Consider the following 8685-nt stretch of genomic DNA (forward strand, 5'->3'; position numbering starts at 1 on the left):
TAGAAAACGTGAAAATTTTGCATTTATTTTGGTTTTCCTTAAGTGTGTATGGCATGTCTGTGCAGGTGCCCATGGTGGATCCTCTAGGGCTGAATGTGAATTTTGTGAGTTGCCAAATGGGGGTTCTGGAAAATAGTGAGACTTTCTTTTGTGATTGTCCACTTTATTCATGTGACTCCCCTTAACTCTCAGAGGATACAATGTCTAATGTTATGAATAAAGTCAGCTAGGGCATGAGACTTTAGTCTGCCCTATTTATAGGCTCCATTCTCCGAGGTCTCACTGCCATCTAGAGTGGTAAGAACACCCAATTATCCTATTTGATGTTTTTCTACCTCCCATCTAAGCCCTGTTCCTCCCAACAAGAACCCTGTTATTTTAATGTACTTTTCTGTGAGCAACAGAAATTAGTTAGAGCTGTGAGATCTAGAGACGATATCACCAAGGAAAATGACTTCTCCAATCCAACACTGAGGACCAACACTTCCCTGCTGAGCATGCTGATGAAACTAATATCTGTTCAAAAACAAGGTCTGGATTGTTTTAGTTGTTGCTCATGAATTACCAGTGAATTCCACATGTATGTTTTGTGAAATTTCTTTGTATGCATGTCTTGTTTTCCCCCTACTCGGGTAACATTTTAGTGTCATTTTTGCTCTTGATTTTTATTTTATAATTTAATGTAGTGGGTAGCCATTCCAGCCTTGGTTGGGAAGTTCCCAACCCCACTGAGGCTTCGGTAACTATCACGCCTACAAGTCGGGCTGAAGAAGGGCCCTGAAGACCCGAGATTGGGATGCCCGCACTCTCTTCCTTCTTGGACCATGGACGCTAGAGGTAGACCAAGAGAGTTCTCCAGAGAACACCACTGGACTGCACTGCATCTTTCACAGAACCTGCAACCTACCTATCCCTTCATTTGTAAGTTAACGCCATTAAATAAATCTCCCTTTTAACTACGTGGTGTGGTCTGAATAATTTTACCAGTAATTTAATTTAATTTTGCATATCAAAAACGGATTCCCCTGTCCTCCCTCCTCCCAAGCCTCCCCCCACGCCCTCCTCCCAACCCACCCCCCATTCCCATCTCCTCCAGGGCAAGGACTCCCCTGGGGATTCAGCTAAGCCTGGTAGATTCAGTCCAGGCAGGTCTAGTCCCCTCCTCCCTTCACTCAGGCTGAGCAAAGTGTCCCTAAATAGGCCCCCAGGCTCCAAACAGCCAGCTCACACACTAAGGACAGGTCCTGGTCCCACTGCTTGGGGGGCCTCCCAAACAGTTCATGCTAATCAATGAGGGCCTGATCAAGTTTGGGGCTCCTCAGCTATTGGTTCATAGTTCATGTGTTTCCACTAGTTTGGCTATTTGTCCCTGTGCTTTTTCCAATCATGGTTTCAACAACTCTTGCTCATATAATCCTTCCTCTTTCTAGGCGATTGGACTCCTGGAGCTCCACCTGGGGCCTGGTCATGGATCTCTGCATCCACTTCCATAAGTCATTGGATGAGAGTTCTACCATGACAGTTAGGGTGTTTGGCCATCCAGTCACCAGAGAAGGTCAGTTCAGGCTTTCTCTTGACCATTGCCCGTAGTCTATTGTTGAGATATCTTTGTGGATTTCTGGGGACCTCTCTAGCACTTTGATTCTTCCTATTCCCATGGGGTCTTCATTTATCATGATCTCTCTTTCTTTGTTCTCCCTCTCTATTCTTGATCCAGCTGGAATTTCCCACTCCCCTAAGCTCCCTTTCCCTTGACCCTTGCCCTTCATTACCACCCCAACTCATGTCCAGTTTGCTCATGTAGATCTCATCCATTTCTCTGTCATTGGGCAATCTCTGTGTCTTTCTTGAAGTCCTGTTTTCTACGTAGCATCCCTAGTGTTGTGAGTAGCAGTCTAGTCATCTTTGTTTTACATCTAGTATCCTCCTATGTGTGAGTACATACCATGTATGTCTTTCTGAGTCTGAGTTACCTCACTCAGGATGGTTTTTTCTAGATCCATCCATTTGCCTGCTAACCTCATGATGTCATTGTTTTTCTCTGCTGAGTAATACTCCATTGTGTATATGTACCACATTTTATTTATTCATTCTTCAGTTGAAGGGCATCTAGGTTGTTTCCTGGTACTGGCTATTACAAACAATGCTGCTATGAACATAGCTGAGCATGTGCCCTTGTGGTATGATTGAGCATTCCTTGGGTATATGCCCAAGAGTGGTATAGCTGGATCTTGGGGGAGACTGATTCCCAGTTTTCTAAGAAAGCACCATATTGATTTCCAAAGTGGTTGTACAAGCTTGCATTCCCACCAACAGTGGAGGAGAGTTCCCCTTGGTCCGCATCCTCTCCAGCATAAGCTGTCTTTAGTATTTTTGATCTTAGCCATTCTGACAGGTGTAAGGTGGTATCTCAGAGTCTTTTTGATTTGCATTTCCCTGATGATTAGGGATGTTGAGCAATTCCTTAAATGTCTTTCAGCCATTTGAGTTTCCTCTGTTGAGAATTTTCTGTTTAGTTCTATTGACCATTTTTTAATTGGACTGTTTGGCATTTTGATATCTAATTTCTTGAGTTCTTTATATATTCTGGATATCAGCCTTCTGTTAGATGTAGGGTTGGTGAAGATCTTTTCCCATTCTGTAGGCTGTCACTTTGTCTTGCTGATTGTGTCCTTTGCTCTACAAAAACTTTAAGTCCCTGAAGAAAGAAATTGAAGATGTCAGAAAATGGAAAGATCTCCCATGCTCATGGATAGGCAGGATTAACATAGTCCAAATGACAATCTTACCAAAAGCAATCCACAGAGTCAAAGCAATCCCCATCAAAATACCAACACAATTCTTCACAGACCAGGAAAGAACAATACTTAACTTCATATGGAAAAACACAAAACCCAGGATAGCTAAAAGAATCCTGTAAAATAAAGCAACCTCTGGAAGCATCATGATCCCTGACCTCAAGCTCTACTATAGAGCTACAGTAATAAAGACAGCTTGGTATTGGCATAAAAACTGACATGTGGACCAATGGAATCGAATTAAAGACCCTAAATATAATCAACACACCTATGAACATATAATTTTTGACAAAGAAGCCAAAAGTGTACAATGGAAAAATGAAAGAATCTTCAACAAATGGTACTGGCAGAACTGGATGTCAACATGTAGAAGGCTGCAAATAGATCCATATCTGTCACCATGCACAAAACTTAAGTTCAAGTGGATCAAAGACCTCAACATAAATCCAGTTACTCTGAACCTGATAGAATAGAAAGTAGGAAGTAGTTTTGAACACATTGGCACTGGAGATCACTTCCTAAATATAACACCAGTAGCACAGGCACTGAGAGAAACAATTAATCAATTGGGACCTCTTGAATCATTTTTCCTCTTTTCAACTTATTCTCCATCATATATATTCATGTTATATGTGTATATAGCTTGCATTTTGTTAATAATTTTCTTCAAATATAATTGCTTTTACAGTTATTATATATTTATCATACTTAAAATTGTATTCACATTGCCACCAACTATACTATGTTTTGCTGTATCACTATTAGTTTTATGCATTTTTTGTCTTTATTTGCATTTGTTTAGAATTTTTTTTAATTAATTGACCCTGTAGCAACACAAAATATTAACTTTTCTTCCTGAGTAGTCTTTTCAATTTAAACCTCTCCTGGGCTTTTCAAAGTGATGTCATTATGTAATTTTTCTACATAAAATACGAGCATGTTTTATAGGTAAAATACTCTAATTTCCTAGTATACAGTGATATTTCCTTATTTAATATATAGTTGTCTCATTTTTGTGAGATTCCATGAGAACTATAATATACCATTAGTAATGTCACATGTTAAAATTATAGCCGGGCGGTGGTGGCGCACGCCTTTAATCCCAGCACTCGGGAGGCAGAGCCAGGCGGATCTCTGTGAGTTCAAGGCCAGCCTGGGCTACCAAGTGAGTTCCAGGAAAGGCACAAAGCTACACAGAGAAACCCTGTCTCGAAAAACCAATATATATATTATTTCATTATTTCAAAACATCAAAAACTAAAAATATCAAAATGAGTTTTGGGGGCAGTCTCAGAGGGATGATTTCTTATGGAGGTTACACACCTATTTTTTTTATTGTTCCCTTTCCATTTTAGAGATAACACTCCTTTCCCAGTGAGCCATTCTCATTTTATTGTGAGTTTTGTGCCACCCCCCCCCCATCCTGTGTCTTTTCCTTTCTGCCCTCACTCTTAGAAGGATTTCTTAGAGCCTCAGTGGTGAGCCTTGGGCAAGTGACCAAGCCCTTTCATGGTGATAAAATCAGTGTCCTGTTGGTCAACCAAGCAGGATCATCAGGTCACACAGTCTATAGTGCAGGGTACTGAGGTAAGTTTGTGACCTAAAGTTTCAAAATTTGACTACATTTGTCTCAGATATATTTAGTAACAGGACACATCTTTTCTGTTCTTATTTGTGCTTTGGGTAACGGGAATATTTATCCTAGGATTCCTTGCCATTGTATTTTTTGAGGCAAATAGCTTGTTTGTTTTCATAGGCTTATACGTGGAGAGTGAGCTGTTTCAGGAAGGCCCACTGCCAGGCTCTGTTGAAAGTTGATTTTGATGTGAATTTCTTGTGATCTTAGACTCAGTTTTGATATGATGAGATGTAAGAAGGATACAAATTTGGAGAAGTGGGAGATGCCATTGATTTAATACCTGTGATGACCTAAAATGCATATATTGATGTCTTATTCAGAAGTGTGAAGGTGTCCAAAAATTGGAAAATGGGAAAAAAATTATAACTAGAAAAAATGATTAGGAAACCTCATGAAGGAGAGTGCAGCCATTTTCAAAGAAATGAATATCTCTCTTCTACTTAGGCCATGTGAAGACAAAGTAAGACATAGCTGTTTGCAAATCAGAAGGTAACACTCACTAAGCCTGCCTCTATCATGCCTCAAACTCTGAATTCCAGAGTCGAGGACCACAGAAAGCAAGAATCTATTTACTATAAGCACCTAGTTTATGGCATTCTTCTATAGTGCTTTAAAAAATCAATTTAACATATGATGTATATTTTTGAAAGGTGACATATATGTATGTATATAAAACTATAAAATGAGTATTGTATATAAATGATATATATATATATATATATATATAAAATCAGGCTATATACACATAAATAAATATATGTGAAACAGAGACCCAGATGCACAGACACACCAAGAGGGAGATAAAAAGGAGACAGGCAGAGAGACAGAAAGAGAGAGAGAGATTAGGTATTTATCTATGGGAATTCTTACTAAGTTTGTGGTTCCAGAAATCCCACAGGTATGGTGTGTATATTAAAAATTCAGAAAGATTAGAAAATCCCTTCTTAGGCTTGCAACTTTAGACAGAATGAGACGGAATGTCTATTCTAACTAAACAGAAGTTTACTGAAATATGGCGATATTGGTTCTGGTTAATATTGGCTTTGTATCATGTATTTCTCATTTTCTACATTTTTTGGCTAGGTTACTATTGCTATAATAGAACACCATGATCAAAAACAGTTTGTTTTTTATTTATTTGTCATTTCATAATTCCCAATTCTCTATTATGAAGGTAGCTCCAAAAACAAAGATTAATATGTGAAAGATCCACTCTTAGGTAATTGCCTGGCCCTGATCATAGATTGACACTCTATCACTACTTCCATCTCAATACACTCATAATAATGTTTGTATCATATAGTCCTTATGTCCAGAAGAAAACTAAATCAAATCTTGAGAGTTTATTTACCTCAAGAACCATCCACGTTGGATGCTTAAAAATTCCAAAGCTAATTACCATAAATGATCTGTTTAAATAACTAAGAATATGTTTAGAATCTTAATTTCATGTGTTAGTTCTCCTGGAAGTTGAAACCAAACAAACAAACATGCTGTTTGAATTCTTAAAAGGTCTTACAATAAAAATATCTGGAGCCAGAAGTTGGTGTAAAGCTAAAAGAAGCAGAGCAAACCACAATTACCACCTATCACCTCACCAACTCCACAAACCCCCTCACTGAAACCTTCTGAGTCTTCATCTGAAAAAATCTCAGTTGAACTACTTTAGTTCCTGTTTTCTCATGCCTTATAGACCTTTCTCTGACCTGCCATCACTTCCTGGGACCAAAGGCATGTGTGCTTCCTAGTCCTGGGATAAAAGATATGTGCCACCAATGCCTGGCTCTGTTTCCAGTGTGGCTTTTCCAGATAGATCTCTGCCTCCTGACTGATATGATTAAAGGTGTGTGCCACCACTGTATGGCCTCTATGTCTAATTTAGTGGTTGGCTCTGTTCTCTGATCCCCAGGCAAACTTTATTGGGGTACACAATATGTCATCACATTTCCCCTTTTTTGTCTAAAATAATAAAAGAAGGCTACAACTGATATAAGAAAAACTATATACAGTAAGTACAATAAGTATATATATATAATATATATAATCAAGAGTTACATTAACAACATCCAGTCTATACATTTGACAAATTCAGAGAAAATACTCCATTACCTATCCATTTTTGTGAGTGCAAAGGGTTGTACCTAATTTACATTCTATCATAACTTGTATTACCAACCAAAAATATCTTTTGATGTCTTTCAATCTTATACACTTTACACCTCTCCAGTGAGTAACAAGGAAAACTATAACTAATCTTGAACTCCCTCACAGACTCAAGAAGGAAATAATATTAACTGAGTAAGCAGGAAGTGCAAATAAGCAACTTCCAAAAAATACAAGTAATGACAGAAACAGCTGGCTGCCTGGACAGTCACCAAGATTTCTCTGCAGTGTTGTGGCATCCATCTTTAGCCTACAGGCCTAGCATATCTGACAGGCTCATCTGTGAAGCAGGATTTTCTAAAGGACCTTCTTACCTTGCCTTGGAAAGGTTCAGAAGTCTTTTCTTTTGTGTTCTGCTTGTCCATTTTGGACAGCATAATGTAAGCAGTCAAGGCACGGCACTTTCTTGCCAAGTGGGTAACTTTTGCCACAAAGAAAATAAACTCCATATGGAGTTTCTTCAATGTCCATCATCTTCTCTGAAGTATATTGGGGCTGCCAGGAGCAGACATTCCTCATTGTCATAAAAAAAAATCTATGGTATTAAAACATCTTAAACACCATATTCTGTAGATCTCTGAAGTGTTTGAAGATGATCTGTTTATTAAAATATATTTCTATTTGACTTTGAAAACATACCTAATATGACTATAAGTTTGATTGCAATAGGTGACTAAATACTAACTTGAATTTCCTTATATCTTAATTACTTGGTAATAGTAAGTTTCAAGGACTAGCACTTTGCATTACATTGTTAAATGAGCTGTATAAGTACAAAACCTTGAACAAGATATATATATATATAGATAGATATATATATAGATATATATATATATAGTATTTCTAACAAAAATCAATCTCAAGTCTGTATCAATATACAAAATTTGTGTACAATATACAAAAATCCAATCCAAGGTAAATATTTAGAACTAGTAGTGGCTTTTAAAATGTAAATTCAATAATCTACTTTTTTATCTTATCATATCTATATCTTCTTTTGTTCTTTTTCTTATCTTTTCAAACAAGAACCCTGAATCTAATCTCCTTTGTTTAGCTTTTTTCCTGACTCTTTCCAATAACTACTTGTAACCAGTCATCCTAAATAATGACAATTACCCATAAACCATTGAACAACTAGAAGCCACAGACCCTACCTCTTAGGAATATGGGCATCTTGTTCTTAAAATTACTTCCTGCTATCCGGGAGTGAAGGCATCTTTAGGAAATCCTGAAAAGAAAAAATTTGGTTAATTGTCAAGTCCTGAGAGAGTTAGTTGTGTCCTTTGTCTAGACTCTCCATCATGGGAAAGTGCAGGGCTTGTCTAAAGTCCTTGCTCAAGCAATCAGTGGGCTGGATCATCTCAGCTAGCCATCTTGAAATTGTCCTGAGCAGTTTGTAGTCCAAAGCCTGTCTTTGGGTGGTGTTTGTCAGCTTAATGGTATTATCATCATCCTGATAGAATCATTGTTGTGGGACCCTGTCATCTTTTTGGAGACTTCAGAGTTTGCGTTAGGTCAGATTTTTCTGTTCTTGGTAATTTTTTCTGAGAAGTTCTCTCTTCTTCTTTGGATGCTTATTTGTCCAAAGGTCTTTAAATTCCTCAAGATGGTTGTTTTTATTATCCTGAAATGACAAAAACAAAACCCTTCCCCAATCTTAACTTTGGGGAGTTTCTAGATCTAATCTTTATTAATTTGGATTTATGATTTCTCCTGAATTTTTTTGTTTTCTCTTCTATAGTTGGTCTATCATCTAGAGCAGCATGGTATTTTACAATAGGCATTAAGTTTTTTAATTGTTCTGGGAAAGGGGTTCTTCCATTGTGACAGAAAAGGACTGAACTGAATTTGTCATGGGGACCGTCAAGAAGTCCCTCGAGGAGTTTCCCAATGGCAAAGGATTACCTTGTCTGTCCCTTGTTGATCTACATCCCTTAGTCCAATGTTTGCCTTTGCCATACCTTCTGCATAATCCAGAAGGGAGGGGCATTCTGTTAGGATTATTCCTGGAAAGAAAAAAAAAAAAAAAAAACATTGTTTCTAGGAATGACCTGTTTACAGTCTCTTTTTAGGTGACCTTTTTTT

General features: G+C 37.8%; 1 pseudogene; it reads right to left on the minus strand.

The window, feature by feature from the left end:
* The window catches only part of LOC102927048 (reticulocalbin-1 pseudogene), a 28908-nt pseudogene extending 21943 nt beyond the window's left edge, over nucleotides 1-6965 (minus strand).
* Nucleotides 6966-8685: the final 1720 nt, after the last annotated feature.

The sequence above is a fragment of the Peromyscus maniculatus genome, chromosome 6, assembly GCF_049852395.1.
Source record: "Peromyscus maniculatus bairdii isolate BWxNUB_F1_BW_parent chromosome 6, HU_Pman_BW_mat_3.1, whole genome shotgun sequence".
In the NCBI taxonomy this organism is placed as follows: domain Eukaryota; kingdom Metazoa; phylum Chordata; class Mammalia; order Rodentia; family Cricetidae; genus Peromyscus; species Peromyscus maniculatus.